The following is a 20,704-nucleotide window of genomic DNA, read 5'->3' as shown; positions in this document are numbered from 1 at the left end:
AAATTTAAGAAAATATGAAATAACTTTTAAAATGCTGAAAGACAAAATTAAGATAGTTTTATCTTCCTATGCTTCCTAAGGTATTTAACAATATCTTAAGTACAGATAAAGGTTGTCCCTTGTTAGTTAAAGTCTCTACTTGCTATCATAATACACAAACAAATAAATGAACTTAGGTAAAATGGTACCCCATACTCTCTGAGATTCCTGCCTGAATCATCATTATCTCAACCTAGGAATCAAACAGATTTGGACACTGAGGGATAGCTGTACCTCATATTTCTATATCATGTTGAAGCACATCTGATCATTTCAAATAGGATTATATCATATTGGTCACAATCTGTGATACTACGATGGAAGGCATATTATTCCTTCAGAAATATGACAAATTACTGAAAAGCAGTGGAAGAGTTAAGAGTAAAATAGATAGTGTTAAGATTTATTATAGGAAAAGTGAGGCCCAAAGATTTAAAGCGAGGTCCAACAGAAGCAAAACAAGAAATAAGCAATTACTTGGATAACTCAGGGGTTCCCTGGGGGCTCAGATGGTAAAGAATCCGCCTGCAATGTAGGAGACTGGAGTTTGATTCCTGGGTTGAGAAGATTCCCTGAAGAAGGGAATGGCTACGCACTCCAGTATTCTTGCCTGAAGAATTCCATGGACAGAGGAATCTGGCGGGCTACAGTCCATGGGGTTGGAAAGAATCAGATATGACTGAGCAACTAATACACCATGGATAACTCAGTTGTAAAAGATAGGTAGTCGGAATGATAAGTTTGAGGTTTAGGAACCTCAAAGTATTATTCTATTTAAAAGGATTTTTAAAAATTTAAGTATCTAACTTGTCAACGTACAGAAAAGTCCTCAGAATGCCATTTCAGTAGACTGGCAAAAAGCTAGCATTTCATTGTCTAAAAATTACCAAAATAATCCAAATCCAGCAAAATAACAGCTACTATGATTCTTTAATGTATTTCCTTCCCACCAAAATATCAGCTCTATGATGGCAGAGATTTTTTTCTGTTTTCTTCGTGAGTGCATCTGAAGTGTTCAAAATAGTACCTTGCATAAATATTAGTTAGTGTTGTGGAATTTTCATTATTTAAGAGAAAAACAAATCTTCACTTCTATAAATTGTATCCGAAATTATATAGATGTGCATATAGACAGACATATAGACACAGCTATATAGACAGACCCTAAACACAGACATAATATTTCCTCCTTTATAGCAAATGCATTATACCCTACATGTGAGTATAACAACATTAACATTTACAGCTACTATTAAAAGTCAGAAGGTCAAATTAAGTCAGTGGGAACTTAAGATTATTTTTGACATGATAAAGACATAATCACAGGAAACGTCACATAAACATCTGTTCAGAATGGTAAAGTAGTTTTGAAAATTTTCTGTCTAATCTCTAGCATGTGCTTGGCCATAAGTGACACTGAAGAATTATTTGCTAAGTGAATGAATGATAGCGAATGCTATTGGGTGAACTATGTCTCCCTTAAAAATTTGTATGTTGAAATCCTAATGCCTAAGATCTCAGAATATGATCTTATTTGGAGATAGTACTGTGGCAGGTATAATTAGATGATATGAAGTCACACTGGAACAGCGTGGACTTTCAATGTAATATAACTGATCTCATAACAAGGGGAAGTTTGGGCACAGAGATACGCACGCGCGCACACACACACACACAGAACGGAATGTGAAGATGAAGGTAGAGATTGAGGGGATGCATTTACAAGCCAGAGTACTAGAGATCGCCAGCAAGCCACAGGAAACTAGGGGACAGGCAGGAAAGAGCCTTTCCCTCACAGTCTTCAGTTCAGTTCAGTTCAGTTCAGTGGCTCAGTCATGTCCGACTCTTTGCGACCCCAGGAATCGCAGCACACCAGGCCTCCCTGTCCATCACAAACTCCCGGAGTTTACTCAAACTCATGCCCATCGAGTTGGTGATGCCATCCAGCCATCTCATCCTCTGTCGTCCCCTTCTTCTCCTGCCCCCAATCCCTCCCAGCATCAGGGTCTTTTCCAATGAGTCAACTCTTCACATGAGGCGGCCGAAGTATTCGAGTTTCATCTTTAGCATCAGTCTTTCCAATGAACACCCAGGACTCATCTCCTTTAGGATGGACTGGTTGGATCTCCTTGCAGTCCAAGGGACTCTCAAGAGTCTTCTCCAACACCACAGTTCAAAAGCATCAGTTTTTCGGTGCTCAGCTCTCTTCACAGTCCAACTCTCACATCTATACATGACCACTGGAAGAACCATAGCTTTGACTAGACGGACCTTTGTTGGCAAAGTAATGCCTCTGCTTTTTAATATGCTGTCTAGGTTGGTCATAACTTTCCTTCCAAGGAGTAAGCATCTTTTAATGTCATGGCTGCAGTCACCATCTGCAGTGCTTTTGGAGCCCAAAAAAATAAAGTCTGACACTGTTTCCACTGTTTCCCCGTCTATTTCCCATGAAGTGATGGGACCAGATGCCATGATCTTAGTTTTCTGAATGTTGAGCTTTAAGCCAACTTTCTCACTCTCCTCTTTCACTTTATATTTACATATATAATATATCTGATTACTGATGATGCAAATTTATAAAAACTCATGCAGTACAATCAGTTTTAGTGGTAGAGTTTTTTATGATTAAAAAAAGGGAAAATTAAAGTTAAAAAAAAGCTTAAACTGCATCTCATAGCAATTAGGTTTCTATGCTATTTTAAAGATTATCTTAAGGAAACATAGTAAAAGGGATGCAAACATTAATGCATTGCACAGATTATGTTACAAGCTGAAAAAGGAAAAAGAAGCTCAAACACCATTCTGCCAGGCAGAACTGCAAAACAATCTGAAATTGGACACTGATCCTTCAAGACACAGAAAATTTTCATACTTCTTAATATCTCACAACTATTCTTAAATGTTAGGTAAAATAAAACCGTAAGTAAGAAAACAGTCATGTTTACCATTTTTAAATTAAAAATACTTATAGGTATAAAAATTATTAAAGCTCTACATATACGTTTTCTTGAGGATCAGTACAAATTTCTTGTGCTAAACAGATAATTAAGGATAAGCTCTTATATGGGTTTTGCCAATGCATTGTGTACCTATCATACTGTAGGTCACGTGAATTATGATTTAAACCAGTGGTAAAGATTAAGAGGTTAACAAAAGAAAACTTGTAGGACACGTTTGATAATATTTTTAACCTATTTAAAAAATTTGTGAATTGCAAATTGATTTCATAAATTGAATAATTCAAATAAATAAACTTGTTTGCAAATAAATCACTCACTATTTAAGTGAGATAACAGATAATTTTTCCTTAATCTTTTAATGGTGAAATATAACTCTACAGAATACTTTCTATAGTATTTATGGCTTATAACAGATGCTACTGGGGGCCGCTTTGTGGTGTATACTAAATAACCTCTGTTATGTAACCTTAGATATTACTCCTTTTCCTCATAGATTAAGCACATAAAGTACAACTCATAGTTACTTCTCTGGGTCTCACCTCTCTCTTGGCCAACAGCACGTTAGGGACGATGTGCGGCAGGCAGCACCCCAGCATTAGCATGATGTTCGTCCCACTGTCTGAAGGCCAAGACACCTGGAAGAACACAGGGTTAACCAAAGATGACACTGGAGGACTCCTGTGCATGATGGGACTTCAAGGCTATGATTTGGACCCTGTCACTTCTGTTTCTGATTTTGGAGTTAGTGTGCCAAAGCTGAAGCCTGTTTGCTCATTACGTTCCCCCTCCCCATTCTTTGAGCGGAGAGAGCTACAACACATCTAACTGCCCAAGCCATAAAGTCTTTATCCTTCTCTTAGTTTTAACTTCCTAATCCAATCAATTTTCACCTTCTAACTATCTTATAAATCTATCTATGTCTTCCAATACAGGAAACTCCCCCATTTCTTTCCTGGACTCTTCCAAAAGATATCCCATGAGTCTCCATTCTTGCTACCTTCTAATTACCACTACTCTAGAGGACTCTTTCTAAAACTTCAGTTCAGTTCAGTTCAGTTCAGTCACTCAGTCGTGTCCAACTCTTTGCGACCCCATGGATTGCGGCACAACAGGGCTCCCTGTCCATCACCAACTCCCGGAGTTTACTCAAACTCATGTCCATTAAGTCAGTAATGCCATCCAACCATCATGTCTTCCCCTTCTCCTCCCACCTTCAATCTTTCCCAGCATCAGGGTCTTCTCCAATGAGTCAGTTTTCACATCAGGTGGCCAAAGTATTAGAGTTTCAGCTTTAATATCAGTCCTTCCAATGAACACTCAGGACTGTTTGGATCTCCTTGCAGTCCAAGGGACTCTCAAGAGTCTTCTCCAACACCACAGATCAAAAGCATCAATTCCTCGGCACTCAGCTTTCTTTACAGTCTAACTCTTACATCCATACATGACTACTGGAAAACCATAGCCTTGACTAGATGGACCTTTGTTAGCACAGTAATATCTCTGCTTTTTAATATGCTGTCTAGGTTGGTCATAACTTTCCTTCCACGGAGTAAGCGTCTTCTAATTTCATGGCTCCAGTCACCATCTGCAGTGATTTTTGAGCCCCAAAAATAAAGTTTGCCACTGATACCACTGTTTCCCCATCTATTTGCCATGAAGTGATGGGACCGGATACCATGATCTTAGTTTTCTGAATGTTGAGCTTTAAGCCAACTTTTCCCTCTCCTCTTCCACTTTCATCAAGAGGCCCTTTAGTTCTTCTTCACTTTCTGCCATAAGGGTGGTGTCATCTGCATATCTGAGGTTATCGATATTTCTCCCGGCAATCTCGATTCCAGCTTGTGCTTCATCCAGCCCAGCGTTTCTCATGAGGTACTCTGCATAGAAGTTAAATAAGCAAGGTGACAATATACAGCCTTGACATACTCCTTTTCCTATTTGGAACCAGTCTGTTGTTCCCTGTCTAGTTCTAACTGTTGCTTTCTGACCTGCATACAGATTTCTCAAGAGGCAGGTCAGGTGGTTTGGTATTCCCATTTCTTTCAGAATTTTCCAGAGTTTATTGTGATCCACACAGTCAAAGGCTTTGGCATAGTCAATAAAGCAGAAATAGATGTTTTTCCAGAACTCTCTTGCATTTTCCTTGATCCAACGGATGTTGGCAATTTGATCTCTGGTTCCTCCGCCTTTTCTAAATCCAGCTTGAACATCTGGAAGTTTACGGTTCATGTATTATTGAAGCCTGACTTGGAGAATTTTGAGTATTACTTTGCTAGCGTGTGAGATGAGTGCAATTGTGCAGTAGTTTGAGCATTCTTTGGCATTGCCTTTCTTTGGGATTGGAATGAAAACCGACCTTTTCCAGTCCTGTGGCCACTGCTGAGTTTTCCAAATTTGCTGGCATATTGAGTGCAGCACTTTCACAGCATCATCTTTCAGGATTTGAAATAGCTCAGCTGGAATTCCATCACCTCCAGTAGCTTTGTTCATAGTGATGCTTCCTAAGGCCCACTTGACTTCACATTCCAGGGTGTCTGGCTATAGGTGAGTGATCACACCATCGTGATTATCTGGGTGGGGAAGATGTTTTTTGTACAGTTCTTCTGTGTATATTTGCCACCTCTTCTTAATATCTTCTGCTTCTGTTAGGTCCATACCATTTCTGTCCTTTATTGTGACCATCTTTGCATGGTATCTCTGCTTTTCTTGAAGAGATCTCTAGTCTTTCCCATTCTATTGTTTTCTGCTATTTCTTTGCAGTGATCACTGAGGAAGGCTTTCTTAACTCTCTTTGTTATTCTTTGGAACTCTGCATTCAAATGGGTATATCTTTCCTTTTCTCCTTTGCCTTTCACATCTCTTCTTTTCATAGCTGTTTGTAAAGCTTCCTCAGATAACCATTTTGGCTTTTTGCATAATCTTTTCTTGGAGATGATCTTGCTCCCTGTCTCCTGTACAATGTCACGAACCTCCGTCCATAGTTCATCAGGTACTCTGTCTATCAGATCTAGTCCCTTAAATCTATTTGTCACTTCCACAATCCCTTCCACAATTGTAAGGGATTTGATTTAGGTCATACCCAAATGGTCTAGTGGTTTTCCTTACTTTCTTTTAAAACTTAGATACCAAAAAAAAAAAAAAAAAACTTAGATACCAAGTCTCTAAAATGAGTTAACACAGCTTGTATAACTTAGTCTCAGCTTAATTCTCCAACTTCCCCTCCTGTTGTCTTCTCATTTGCATGCTTTCCTTCAATCCTCATAAATCCTTCTTAGCTCCCCAAGTTCAGTGTTCTTCCTGCTCCTGTTAGTCCCTCTTAGGGGGAAAACTTCCTCTTATCTCTTTGCCTGGTTCACTGCTACTTACACATCAGGTATAAAGTTAGAAAATACTTCTTCCCTGAAAGCTTTCCTACTCTGATGACTAGGTTAGGTACACTGATTGTGTGTTCCCCAAGCAAGCTGAACTTCTCTTATATTATTACCTTTTACAATATTATAATTGCCTGACAGTCTCTCTTATACTGTAAAGTTTGTAACCGAAGTGTAACATGTTTGGTTACCGTTACTATACTCTTCATTTGGGCTTCTCTAGTGGCTTCATTTGGGCTTCCCTAGTGGCTCAGATGGTAAAGAATCTGCCTGCAATGCAGGAGACCCGGCTTGGATCCCTGGGTTGGGAAGATCCCCCGAAGAAGGGAATGACTATCCCCTTCCGTATTCTTGCCTGGAGAATTCCATGAACCTCGAGAAGATTGGCAGGCTATAGTGCATGGGGTCCCAAAGAGTCAGACATGACTGAGCAACTAACACTTTCACTCTTCTTTTAAACTTTATATTCTTCATTAACATTGCCCGACATACAGTTAAGAGCTAAAAAAGTTAGTTGGATAAATTTAACAATCATCTTTCTCCTGAGAGTGGCTTTGGACTATAAAGGAGATATATGGAACTACTAAACATTAAGAACTACTACAAATGCCACTGCATTATTTTTATGACTATATCTTAACCATATTAGATTAAATGCACTTTGAGGACTGGGCCATGTCTATTTCAGTCACACACAACCACACACAAAGTTGTGGCATATGAATAAAAAAATTTGCTTTGGAAAAAAAAAAATCAAATACTTCTCACTAATAATGAGTACCTTTAAGTCTAAAACAAATTAGTCCTGCTTTCCTATTACACCCCAACACTTGCTCTAATACTCCTCCATTTAATAGGAGGAGGAAGTATGACTGGCTCAGAATGCATCACAAGGTATGTGTGAGGATTAACTAAGCTAGCATATGTAAAGCATTTAGAACTGTGCCTGACATATAAAAAGAACTCAATAAATATTCCTCTCTTAGAGAATATTCTTTTTTCACATTATAATGTAAATACTTTTTGTCTCCTCTACTAGGAAACATAATCATGATGGGCAAGGGACCCTGCTTTAGTCATCTAAATTCAATCATTGCTATTCAATAAAAATTAAATGAATTAAGATAATATTCATGACACAACATTACTAATGGAGGCAGACACAGGAAAAAGGACTAAGATCAAGAACTAATCGCCTTTTTAGTAAAGGTAACTATTTAATATCAAAGCTTTCTACTGAATCTGATAATGACTGTAGAACACAGAAAAGGTAAAAAACACTGGGTAAAATACAGCACACAGAACATACATATTATTTATGGGTTTCAGTACTTAGCTAAAATAGGACCTAGTTCATTTATGGTCTATTCCTCTTCAACACAATTTAACTTAGTAATTACTTGTGATTTTTTTGCAATGATGTGGACTCTGCTATGTGTTAAGTTCATGTCAGACACATAAAAATTCATGCATCTGATCTGCAAAATAAGAACTGAAACTCTTCTAGTTTGACAATGTACTAAATAGCTGAAAGATGCATTTCAAAACATAGAACACATACTAACCTATTGGGTTTTTCAAAATGGACTCTGTTTTTACTTGATGGAGAAGAAGATGGTATTCCTTCTCTTTCTCTCCTGAGGAAAGAATGTGGAAAATTCTCTTTAGGAACAGTGGAATCAACTTCATCTGATTTTGAAAGATGGACATCCTTGTTTTCTCCCTTGTCGAAACTATTTATAACTGATTTCTTTCCACTGTCTTCAGAGTCTTTGTGGGGAGACTGATCCAAAGAAGGCTGAACAGAGTCACAAACTACAGGGCTGGCAAAGTGTTCATTTTTGAGGAAGTCCATTTCACTGTAAAAGAAAGAGAAATTACTAGTGAAGAATTGTATTTCTTAAGACTTTGGCAATAGCATAAACCTCATACTGGGTTTAATGCTTTAAAAGTATAACATGTTAATAGAAAGTGGTTTGGCAACTAATTAATCTTTTCTGTACCATATATATTGATGCTTCATATAGAAATGTAGCCACAAACTCTTACAAAACATAAAAATGGTTTATAAACTATGCTTTGGATTATCACTGAGCCTTCTTTGTGTGCGAAATGTGGAAAATTCCATCTAACCCACATCATGAGTATAAGAATTAAATGAAATACATGAATGGAAAATATGTATAACACTAGCATGTATTACTACTGATACAACCTGAAGAAAGTAAAAAATATCTTACTCCTTGGTTCTAAGACATATACGATTTTCTGATTATTACAGTGATTAACAACTTTTGGGGGGAAAAGAACACATTAAGTATATAAGCAATTATAAGATTTTTTTTCCCCCAGAAGTATTAGGATATGAAAAATTATAGCTTTCCACTGAAATATTATCTTATATGTTTATATAATCTGTCAATTTCTTTAATAATTTTAAGAGGTTTTATAGAAATGATGATTAAGTACTAACCTTTCAAGTCTTCTGATTTGTTCCATCAAAGACCATTTCTCACTATTGAACAAACTAATTTTATCTTCTAATTTCTGCACTAGCAAGGAGTTCTAAAATCAAAATGGGAGAAAAACAGAAACTCAAGATCTCATAGTCTGCTTTGACATGGCTTAAACACTTTTTGTGGACTAGATTAATACCTCTCACCTCTACAGTCTGCAGAGTTTCAAGGGTTGAAGGAAGGCTGCCTAAAACTGGTGTCAGAGCCTCTAATTCGTCTTCTTCTACACTGCTGGCCACTTCCACAAGGTCTTTCCAGTTACTTGATGATTTCCAAAATCTCGGTAGGGCTGTAGTAAGTCTGGAGGTTTTGGAATGTTTAATCCTACATCATCCCATAATTCAAAATCTTAAAAGATAAAAAAAATCCATGTGGCAGTTTTATTCTTGCATTTTTGAGATATATCTTTTCCTTATTGCTACTATCTTGAAAATTCAACATAATTGTGTGATAATGTCAAAGTGTATGTGCCCGGTGAATAAATATCCTGGGAGTCAGGAAGTGTCTAGGATTAGACTATGAGATGCACCCCCACCTCATACTTGGAAAATAAGGGAAACAGGGTCCTCAGTGGAGAGACAAGTTTTCTTTACAGCAAAAAGGATATTCTGGACTTCCCTAGTGGCACAGTGGATGAGAGCCTGCCTGTCAATGCAGGGGACCTGGGTTTCGTCCCTGGTCCGGGAAGGTTCCATCCGTCTTGGAACTACTGAGTGCAAGCTCTAGAACTTGGAGGGCTGCAACGACTGAGCCTGCAACCTGCAACTACTGAGACTCATGCACCTAGAGCCTGTGCTCTGCAACAGGAGAAACCAAGGAATGAGAAGCCCATGCACCCCAAAGTGAAGAGTAACCCCAGCTCGCCACAACTAGAGAAAGCCCGAGTGCAGCAACAAAGACCCATCACAACCAAAGAATTAAAAAATAATAAATTTCTAAAATTAGAAAAAAAAAGGATATTCAGAGAGAAGTTGAAAATGAAGGATGTTTATTTACAATAAGAAAATTTCACATAGCACCACAGAAAGGAAAGACAGGAAGTACAGGAAAGAATGGGCAACAGGGAACCAAAAAACAATAAGACAAGGATTATATGCAGATAAAAATATAAGAAAACTATCAATAAGTGTGTAATAAGTGTTACTATTCATGCAGATACAGAGGTGAACAAGAGATTCGTTTAGCCTCAAGAAGATTATAGGCTAGTCAAGGCAGATAAGAGATAATCTTAGGTAACAATAGAGCCATGAAGATAAAATCAGGCCACTAATATAAATGATCAAAAAACAAAATCAGGTAAAAAGTCTTACATTTTAGGCAGAGGCTAAACATGAAAGGAGTGAGGGCTCTAGGATAGAATTGCTTTAAGGTCAGTTGAAATTACCATTAAACATCACTTAATGGTTAAAGAATAAATAATGATGAGCACTTGCACTGCCCTTTATAAAATAATTTTATTGGGGTATATAATTAATAAATAACAAACCGCATAATTTAAACCCGACTCTTTGTGACCCCATGGACTGTAGTCTACCAGGCTCCTCTGTCCATGGGATTCTCCAGACAAGAACACTGGAGTGGGTTGCCATTTCCTTCTCCAGGGGATCTTCCCGACCCAGGGATCGAACCTGGGTCTCCCACCATGTAGGCAGACGCTTTTACCGTCTGAGCCACCAGGGAAATCTTAAATTCACAAGCTAATTTAAAATGTACAATCTGCGAAGTTTTGACATCTGAGTACACACCTGAAGAGATCAGTGCAATCAAGAAGATGAACTTGGCGGCTTCCCTCGTGGCTTGGTGGTAAAGAATCTGCCTACCAATGCAGGAGACACAGGTTTGATCCCTGATCTGGGAAGATCCCACATGTCCTGGAGCAACTAAGCCTGTGTGCCACAGCTACTGAGCCTGTTTGATCTACGGCCTGGGAGTTGCAACTATTGAGCCCATGTTCTGCAACTACTGAAGCCCACATCCCTAGAGTCCGTGTTTTGCAACTACAGAGTGGCCCCCCGCTCGCTGCAACTAGCGAAAAGCCAGCACAGCAATGAAGACCCAGCACAGAAGCAGAGGGGGAAAAAAAAGATTAAACACCAAAGCTATGAAAAAAAAAGATGAACTGTTCACTCCCCAAAGTTTTATTGGTTGCTTGTAACACTTCCCCTTTTTTCCTCACAGATGCTCTGTACCTAGGCAAATACTGTTCTGTTTTCTGTCACTGTTACAAGTTTACATTTCTTAGAATTTTATATAAGTGAAAGCATACAGCAAATACTCTATTTGCCTGGTTTCTTTCATCCAGATTATTGATTTTCAGACTAATCTATGTTGTTGTATCTGTCAGAGGTTCATTATTTTTTATTGCTGAGTTAGCATTTCACTGTAACAATACATCAAAATTTTTTATTCAACTGCCTGCTTTTGGATACTTGGGTTGTCTCCCTAATGTCGGCTATTATAAATAAAGTTGGTGTGAACACTGTGTAGAGTCTTGGTATGAACATCTCCCTTCACTTGGACTGTAATATCTACGAATGGAATGATCAAGTCATATAGGTGGTGAAGGTTTTAATTTTTTTTAAATTGACTGCCAAAAAATGTTCCAAAGTGACTGCACCATTTTGAACTCCCAAGAGCAATGATGATATTTCTCCTTATTCCACATCTTTGCCAAGACTTGGTACAGTCTCGGTTAAACCTTCTAGTAAGTGTGCTGACTTAATTTTTATCTACCTATCTATCTATCTATCTGACTTAATTTTTATCTACCTAATGACTAAAGATGTAGAATATCTTTTTTCATGCGCTTATTTGATATCCATATATGTTCTTTGTTGAAACATCTGTATAAATTTTTTGTCCATTTTTCAAAAAAATTGGGTCTTTTTAAAAAAATTATTCACTTTAGAGAGTTCTTTAAATATTCTGGATAGAAATTCTTTATCAGATATGTTACTTGAAATATTTTACCTAATCTATGGCTCATCTTTTCATTTGTTTAGAGTTGCTTTCAAAGAGTAGAAGTTATTGACTTTGATGAGAACAAATATTTGATGAAGAATACCATACCTTTGGTGTCATATATGAGAAATCTTGGCCTACCTTCCAGGGTTGCAATGAATTTTTCCATATTTTCTTCTAGGAGCCTTATGGCTTTAGAATTTACATTTAAATCCATGATCCATTTGAATTACTTTTTGTATATGGTGTGAGGTATGGTTCGAAGTTCATTTTTGGAGGTATACAGATATCAAAATGTTACAGTACCAATTGTAAAAAAGACTATACTTTCTGAATGGAATTTACTTTGTGCTTTGTTAGACATCAAAAGATCATCTATGTGTAAGTTAATCTCTTGACTCTCCACTAAGTTCCAGTGACCTGTCTAAGTTTATGTCAATAAGATACTGCCTGAACTATAATATCTTTAAAGTCAGATAGCTGAAGTCCCCTAATTTTGTACTTCTTTATTAAAGTTGTTTTGGCTATACTATGTTATTTCCATTCCCATAGAAATTTTAGAATAAGCCAACCTCTACAAAAAAAGCTATCGAGATTCTGATTAGGATTGTGTTAAATGTACAAATCAATTTTACAAAAATTGACACTTTTTGACAACACTGAATCTTACCTATTAGCATAATATATCTCTTCTTTATGTCTTCTTTAATTTCTTTCCACATGTATAATAGTTTTCAGTGTATAATCCTTCATCATACTTACCCCTAAGTATTTCCTATTTTTTTGGATACTTTTGTACATGGTATCTTTAAAAGTTGAACGTCTATTTGTTGCTAGCATACAGAAATACAATTCATTTCTGTTTACTGATCTTGTATCCTACAACTTGTCTATCATCACTTATTATAGTGTCTTTTTTAATGCAGTCTATAGGATTTTCTATATATATATATCATGTTACCAGTGAAAGTTTTCTTTCTTCTTTTCCAAAATATATGCCTTTTATTTCTTTTTCTTGCCTTGTACTGGCTAGATTCCTCAGTATGATGTTCAACAGAAGTAGTGAGAGCAGATATTCCTGTTTATTCCCTATCTTTCATCATTAAGTATGATGTTAGTGATAGTTTTTCTGTAAATGTCTTTCATGAATTTGAGGAAATTCCTCACAATTCCTAATTTCTTTAAAGCTTTCACGGGAAAGATACGTTTGATTGTGTCAAATGTTTTCTCTTGAGTTGATCATATGATTTCTTTTTTTCTTAAAATGGTGAATTACAATGATTGATTTTTGGACTAATCAATCTTATGTTCCTCCGATAAACCATTTGGTCATTGTGTATTAGCATTTTTACACATTGTTGGATTTGATATGGTAAAATGTTATATAGATTTTCTACATCCATGCTCATGAGGAAAATGAGTCTGTAAATTTCTTTGTTAGCCAGGTCTGTATCTGGTTTTGATATCAGAATTATGCTGGTCTCATAGAATGAGTTTTGAACAATTCCCTTCTCTGCAATTTCTAGACGAGTTTGTGGAGAAGTGGTATTACTTCTTCCTTAAATATCTGGTAGGTATCTACAGTGATATAACCTTGTTCATTTACTTTACTTCTTCCTTAAAAGTCTAGTAGATATCTACAGTGATATAACTTTGCTCATTCCAGATTCTGATAATTTGCTTCTTGTCTCTTTTTCTTAATAAGTCAGGCTAGAGGTTTACCAATTTCATTAACCTCAAATATCCAGTGTTTTGTTGTTATTAATTTTTCTCTGTTTTTCTCTGTTGCCTGTATCACTGATACATTCTCATTTTTAATATTGCCTTCCTTTCAATTTCTTTGGACTTCAGTTAGTTTTCTTTTTCTAGTTTCTTAAAATAGAAACCAATCTTCATCAATTTGAAATCTTCTTTCTTTTCTATTTCAGTATTTTGGTGTTACGGAATTTTACTGTATGTATAACTTTAAAAAAAAAAACTAAAGAAGCTAGGTAAAAGAGGAAATAAGTACATTCTAAATTAGAAAGGAAACAAATTATTGTTAAAAAAAAAAAAAAAGGAAACTGTAGCTGATCATCATTTTCATCTGAAAAGGTTATTGATGTCAGCTTGTAGTTATTCTTCAACAAAAGTTCACTGACTAAGAAGTTGAGAGCTCTCTTTTCGAGAGGTCTGACTGGCTCCTAGAGACGGATAAAAGACGGACACAGCACTGTAAGTCTTCTCTTTCAATACGTGTGCTACCATTTCACATGGAAGATACTTTCAGATCTGTCATTCACCCACCTGAATTTCAGGACTTGATTTGTAATTTTTTCGTTCCTGTAAAGGAGCTCCATGTTCTGGTGGAAGAAATACAAATAATATTTTACTCTTTTACATTTGAAAATATCTCAGCTACTTCTACATCGTCAAAGTAGAAAAAGTCTCAAAAAAGTTGTATGTACACCACCTGCAGCCTTTGTCAGGTTGGCTCGGAGGGCCTGAATGGTCTCCTTGGCTTTCCGTAGTTCAAATTCCAGGACTGGACAGGGATTTGGAATAAACACACACAGGCATCCAACCAAGAAAAAGGAAACAAAAATAAAAAATAAAAAGCAAGGATGGGTATGAAAAAAAAATTACAATTTGTATTGAAAACAGAAAGCATGCAATCTTTAAGAAAGTTGTGAACGCATGGAGCAGAGTTGATTTGCAAGCAAACTGGTGAATGTTTTCCATAGTTGTAGAATACAGGGGACTACTGATCAAATGTTCTAGCTGTCTGACAAGGAATAGCTCTATTTAAAAACAAAATCTATGGCATATTCTCATTGAGGCAAATAAAAACCTTAGGTGTTGTGCTTCACTCAGTCTAGGTAAGAAATGTAATGGAATGTTTCCAGGTGACATAATTTTAGGGGAAAAGAAAAAACTTAGATGCAGTCCTAGCAAATACAGTTAAAGAAAATCTTAGGATTAAAAACAAAGTATTTATCTAGAATAATGTTATAAATCAACATACAGAAACAGTGAATATATTCCTTCATTAAGATGTTGAAGAAGTATGTTTTAAGTATCTTACAAATGTGGGATGTCTATCAATTTTTCTACAAAGTATATGTCTTCTATAAACAAGCACAGATATGTTAAACACATATCTAAAAAAAGTTCCAAGGGATTTATTTTAGGTTTCATTTAAAGCCAAAGAATAGACATATGTTTGTTTTTAAAGTTACAATTAAAATCATTCTAAAGCAAATGATGGTGTACAATTCTAAGAGTGTAGTTATCTAAGGATACTGAATAAAATTAGGTAGAATTTCAAAGTTTCTGACAACTCTTCAAATAGATATTTGTTCAACAGTAAGAGGTACTAATGAAACTTAAAGATTTCTCCTTTTACTGCAGAGTCTAATACAATAAACATGAATACTGAGGAAACATTTTAATGAGCTTTTTGAAATGTTTCATCATGAGCAAGATTTAACTATGTCTTTACTGGGAATTTTCTTTAAAATATATAAATACTGCTATGAAGAAAAAAGTATTAGAGCGGAAACAGTCATTTCTGTGAAGTAAAAGCTCTGAGAAAATTAAGTGATCTTTGTCACAACTGAATATTAAAAATATTATTATTTAAATAGTTCTGCATAAAGATGAGTACATTTAAAACTTTAGAGATGCAACTTTTTCCTGATTGGCTAATAAACAGAAAAAAGAAGATGGCAAATGAAATGCTATCAGAGACAACAAAGCTATAAAAATATATGGAAAAAATAGAATTCACTCAGTTTGCACATTTTCATTAAAAACTGAAGATGTAACTGAATCACATCTAGTACAGAAGGCCAATTATTTTGATGCATAGAATTTCACTGCAGCAACACAGAAGCACAGCTAAAAATCAGATGACGTGTATATGACTATTTCTTTTTTTGGTCGTCAGCAATGCTGATCTGCAAACATTTCTGTGCAACAAAGTAGAAACATTTTCCCTAAAAATTACACTTCTGGAAACTCTTAAGAGTTTGTATTTAAAGTCAGACTGCACAGATTCGACATGTAAGGTAAGTACAAAATAGATTTAGTTTTCTTCTATTTCAAAACTCTAGGTTTTGATTTAAAAGCACTTCACTATACCATAAGCAAAGTAAGTATACATATCATACTTTCAGTATCACTTACAATTTATTAAGACATATTACAGAACAATTGCAGATCAGAAATGCCCTGCACCAAAATGATAGAATATGAAAAAAAAAAAAGGTTAAAACACAAACTGTGGGGGAAAAAAAGAAAAAAAAAAACCTCAATTCAATTGGTGAAAGTTTAGGTGACCAAGAGGAAAACAATGAATGATCAAGGCACAGAAAGCCAGAAAAACCCATGTCAGACAGCAAGAATTTATATTTTTATGCACATCTACACATACATTGCCAAATGTCATTAAAAGTTACCACTGCTTTTAAAGCTAGTGCTTATCAAAATGAATTCACTCTGCTGCATGTATCTTAATATATAATACAGACTTTGAAAGACAAAGGCATATCTTTGAAGCTACAGCACATCTCTATGAAGGCACAGTATGATCAAATAATTGCAGTTATGTGAAAAAGTTTTACATGAAAGGTCTGAACAGATATATTTACACACATATGAATTTGTCACTTCTTTATTAAAAGATATTGGATTAAAACTCAAAACTTATTACTTTGTAAAGTGATACATTATACCAAGCAACCTCCAAGTAGTTTTCAAATGTTATAATTCTTCATAAGAATGTTTGAAGTGAATGCTTTTAAAAAACACTGTAGGAACCAGCTACCAGCCTGCTCACTCCACTACCCCAACCCTCTACTAGCCCAACACTGTTGAATGCAATTTTAGTGGAACTAAAGTAATAACTGCAAAGATATAGGTATATTGTAATACTGCATATTATAATCTTACAAAAAAAATTAATGACTAAGTCAGTATCAGCCATTATAGATTAGCTGAAACAGTTATTTCTCAATCAAGGTTGGATAATACTGGTATTATATCAGGGGTACTTGAGTGCTTAGTTAAAGATCAGGCACTCATGACTTGGGATATATGTTAAGTGTGTATCACTACTATCTTAAAATATTTTTTAGTCCTAGTTCTTTTAGCACAAAACTCAAAATAATGGTGCTCTATAAACATATATTCACTTAGAGATCTTTTCCTCATTTAAAGAATATCCGCACAGACTCAAAAAAATAACCAGATTTTTAAATTTAGGAAAATGATGATGAAAATCATCACATACATATATATATATCACACACATATATATAAAAAATTATATATATATATATATAAACACACACACACACACATATATATATGTCAGATAAACAGTTTACTAATGGTTGGAGCAGACCCTACATTTGCATCATGGGGCAATGGACTCAAAACCTGTGTTATCTATAAACTCCTTCTGCCCAAGACTGGTACAGGAATATCAAACAGAGATTTTTGTTCTTTCTCAGTAAGGTTTACATGTGATCCAATGACAGATGACACGATAATTCTCTCTTCTCAATTACTGGTCTTTCAATTAGCTTCTAAGTTACTACCAATGGTTAGTAAAGAGATTTACTTTCTAAAGTAAATCTCTTTGGAAATAAGAATTGTGATTAATTTAAATTTTCAGCCACATATCACACACATGGTTCAACAACAGGCTATGGTACAAGAGCCCTAAGAGTCTAAAGGCTATTATCTTGTAATAACATGTATTTTCTTCCTTTTCCCAGTGAAGATGAAAGACTGCATCCATTCATTCATTTATACTGAAGTACCACTGACTCATAATATTGTGTTAGTTTTAGGTGTCATCCCATTTTTTTGTAGCCTATATTTCATTATAGGTTATTACAAGATATTAGATATAAATTTTTGTGCTATGAAGTAAACCCATGTTTAGTAGTTCGTATCTGTTGCTCCTGTACTCCTAACCTGTCCCATCCTCCCCTCTCTCTCCGCTTTGGGGAACCACAAGTTTGTTTCCTATGTCTGTAAATCTATTTCTGTTTTATATATGTATTCACTGGTATTATTTTTAGATTCCACATATAAGTGATATCACATAGTATTTGTCTTTCTCAGGACCACATGTATTTATATATTAGCATTATATAGTAAGCAAAAATTACTTTATTTCCCCAAACTTAGAGAAAGAGTATAATCTTTAGAATAAAAATATAAGGTCAAAACTAATCGCCAGTCCAGGCTCGATGCATGATACAGTGCTCGGGGCTGGTGCACTGGGATGACCCAGAGGGATGGGATGGGGAGGGAGGTGGGAGGGGGGTTCAGGATAGGGGCACATGTGCACCCGTGGTGGATTCATGTCAGTGTGTGGCAAAACCAACACAATATTGTAAAGTGATTAGCCTCCAATTAAAATAAATAAATTTATATTGTTAAAAAAAAGGAAAAACAAAAACCTACCAACTATTTAAAATTTTCATTCTTAGTTATGTTTGGTTATAGCATTTTGCTTAGTTATAACATCTTGCTTTTACATCCATGTTTCCCCTAATTAAAAATACTAACATACCTAATAACAAGAATGATGATGAACCTCTTAAATTTGACTTTAGGTTTTCAAATAAAAATTAGAGGAATGAAAATAATTACATGGTCTATTTCTGGGTTGAAGTTATTTTCAAATACATAACCATTTGAACAATAATACAATATACAAAACTAAATATATTTGGTTAGTTTCAAAGAAACTAAAATACCATGTATTTAACAATAAATAACATAAAACAGATAATATCTAACATTTACTATACAATTAAATATAACATAATGCCACTTAACAAATGATATAATTAGGAGGATGAGTCCTAAAATTATTGAAATAATTCCCGCTTGATTTGCTAATTTTCAGATATCACTGATGTGATTTGCTCTTTTGACACAGCTGTCGATTAACAATGCTCACGACTAAACCATGACTATGGAGGAGGCAGCTGCACTGAAGTCTTCCAATGACTTCCCCCTTCAGCTGATACTGCTGTTGTTCTCACGGCTCACTCCTCTCTGAGCCTCTGCTAAACTAAAAATGATTACATCATTTTTTCCCCTAAATCATGTAATACTGTTTGAGGTTTTTAAACATTCAATAGCTCTTTTCTCAAGCAATAAATGAAAAGCACAAATTGGAATGTCATTTTACTTAGGTCAAACTTAATCCTTCACCCTAAGAGGTGGCATATGGTACAATCAGCCGTGGGCTCTGTTGCTAGGCTATTCTACACTTGAGTCTTAGCCCTGCCACTTAAGTCTTAAGACTCTCTGAGTGCCTCAGTTTCTTGGGGAGTGGAAGATGAGGATAATTCTATAACCTAATGAGTTAACATACATTTACAAAATGTTCAGAAAGGAGCGAGTGCTATATAAAAATTAGCGCTCAACAGCACTCATCTTTATTCATGATGACTACGACAAGCAAATTTATGGCAGGTTTTAACAACCCTGTTCCAGTAAAGGGAAAAAAAGAATCAACAGGGTTGGTGAAGAGAGGAAGCCATGGTGTGAATGTTCCCTGACCCCACAGGGCCCTCACAGGCTCCACCCATCCCATGTGGCATCTTTCCTACGCTAGGTGTGCCCCCCATTCCAGTGGGTTAAAATACGCAGCTGAGGGTGGCTTCCCATCTATCTCAGAGTCAACATCCCGTGAAAACTACAGTTCCTATAAAGACGTTCAGGAACTACTTCAATAACTGACAGTCACAGTCTGAAGCACCAGAAAGGTACCAGTCACTGGACATCTGAGGAGCCAGGGCTTCTACACTGGTAAATTCAGGGTGGACCCCGAGAAGAATCAACTGGCCTCATCTGATGTGGGCAGAATACAGAGGGTACAAATTGATCTTCTGAAGTCCCTACAGATCCTATGGTGATGCCAAAAAGGCTAAATTGGTGGGAGGGTGGAGAGGGAAGGAGACTGGAATGAGGAACCAAGCAACTAAAAAGGATGCTGGTCTTCTTTTTGGAATGGGCAAAGTCCAGGAAGCCCTGAGTGGACCGAGCATTAACAACCTCTATTTTCAGGATCACAGGAAAGTCAAATAAAGTTTCTAGAGGGATGCAGTGGCGGCCAGGGAGACTCCAAGGAATGAAAACAAAGTTTTGATCACCAATCAGCATGGAAGTATTTAAACCAATTTTTAACCATCAGCAGAGTTGCATAGGTATATACCACATAAATATTACTTAGCCCTGGTCCAGGGGATAAAAGGAATGAGGAAAGCAAGGTCCAAATAACTTTGCACTAAACCATGGCTGACTTATGCCTGCTTTACACCAGTTTTATAATTATATGGCTATAAGCTGTTAACTGTAAGCAGAACTCAGTAGTTGTAGGTACACATAATCAAAAACTCAGAGCGTCACCGGGAAGAGCAGCTGGGTGTAGCTGAACATTCAGGAATGCTCCCTGAAGCCAATAAATTAGTAATATAACTTTGTATGATAACTGTCTAATTCTATTCACATACTGAACTATAGAAGGAAGAGAATTTTTCAAGCCATTTCATTATTTCTGGAATGTCAAAAACATCCAAATCTGTCCTGAGAATCTTACCTGCCACTCTCTCATCTGTTTCCCTGTTACCATCATCTGAATATCTTGCAAAGTCTAAAGAATCAAGGGTACTGATGCTCCCGGCTCAATCTGTAATAAATCAAAAACAGGGGGAAAAAAAAAAAAGATTAAACAGCTTTTTATTTAACTGCCAAAATAAGGGACTGGAAATCAATTACCTACGATTTTTTTTTCCAGTTAATAAACTATGATTCTAAGGTATAGGAATTCTATTAAAACTATAAGGTA

General features: G+C 36.0%; 1 pseudogene; it reads right to left on the bottom strand.

Annotated features, from left to right (window-relative positions):
• Positions 1 to 20,704, bottom strand: part of LOC133070583 (RAB11-binding protein RELCH-like) — a 77,486-nt pseudogene that overhangs the window by 36,017 nt on the left and 20,765 nt on the right.

The sequence above is a fragment of the Dama dama genome, chromosome 15 (assembly GCF_033118175.1).
Source record: "Dama dama isolate Ldn47 chromosome 15, ASM3311817v1, whole genome shotgun sequence".
NCBI classification, from domain to species: Eukaryota; Metazoa; Chordata; class Mammalia; order Artiodactyla; family Cervidae; genus Dama; species Dama dama.
The sequence above is the reverse complement of the archived record's forward strand: the minus strand, read 5'-3'. Positions and strand labels throughout refer to the sequence as shown.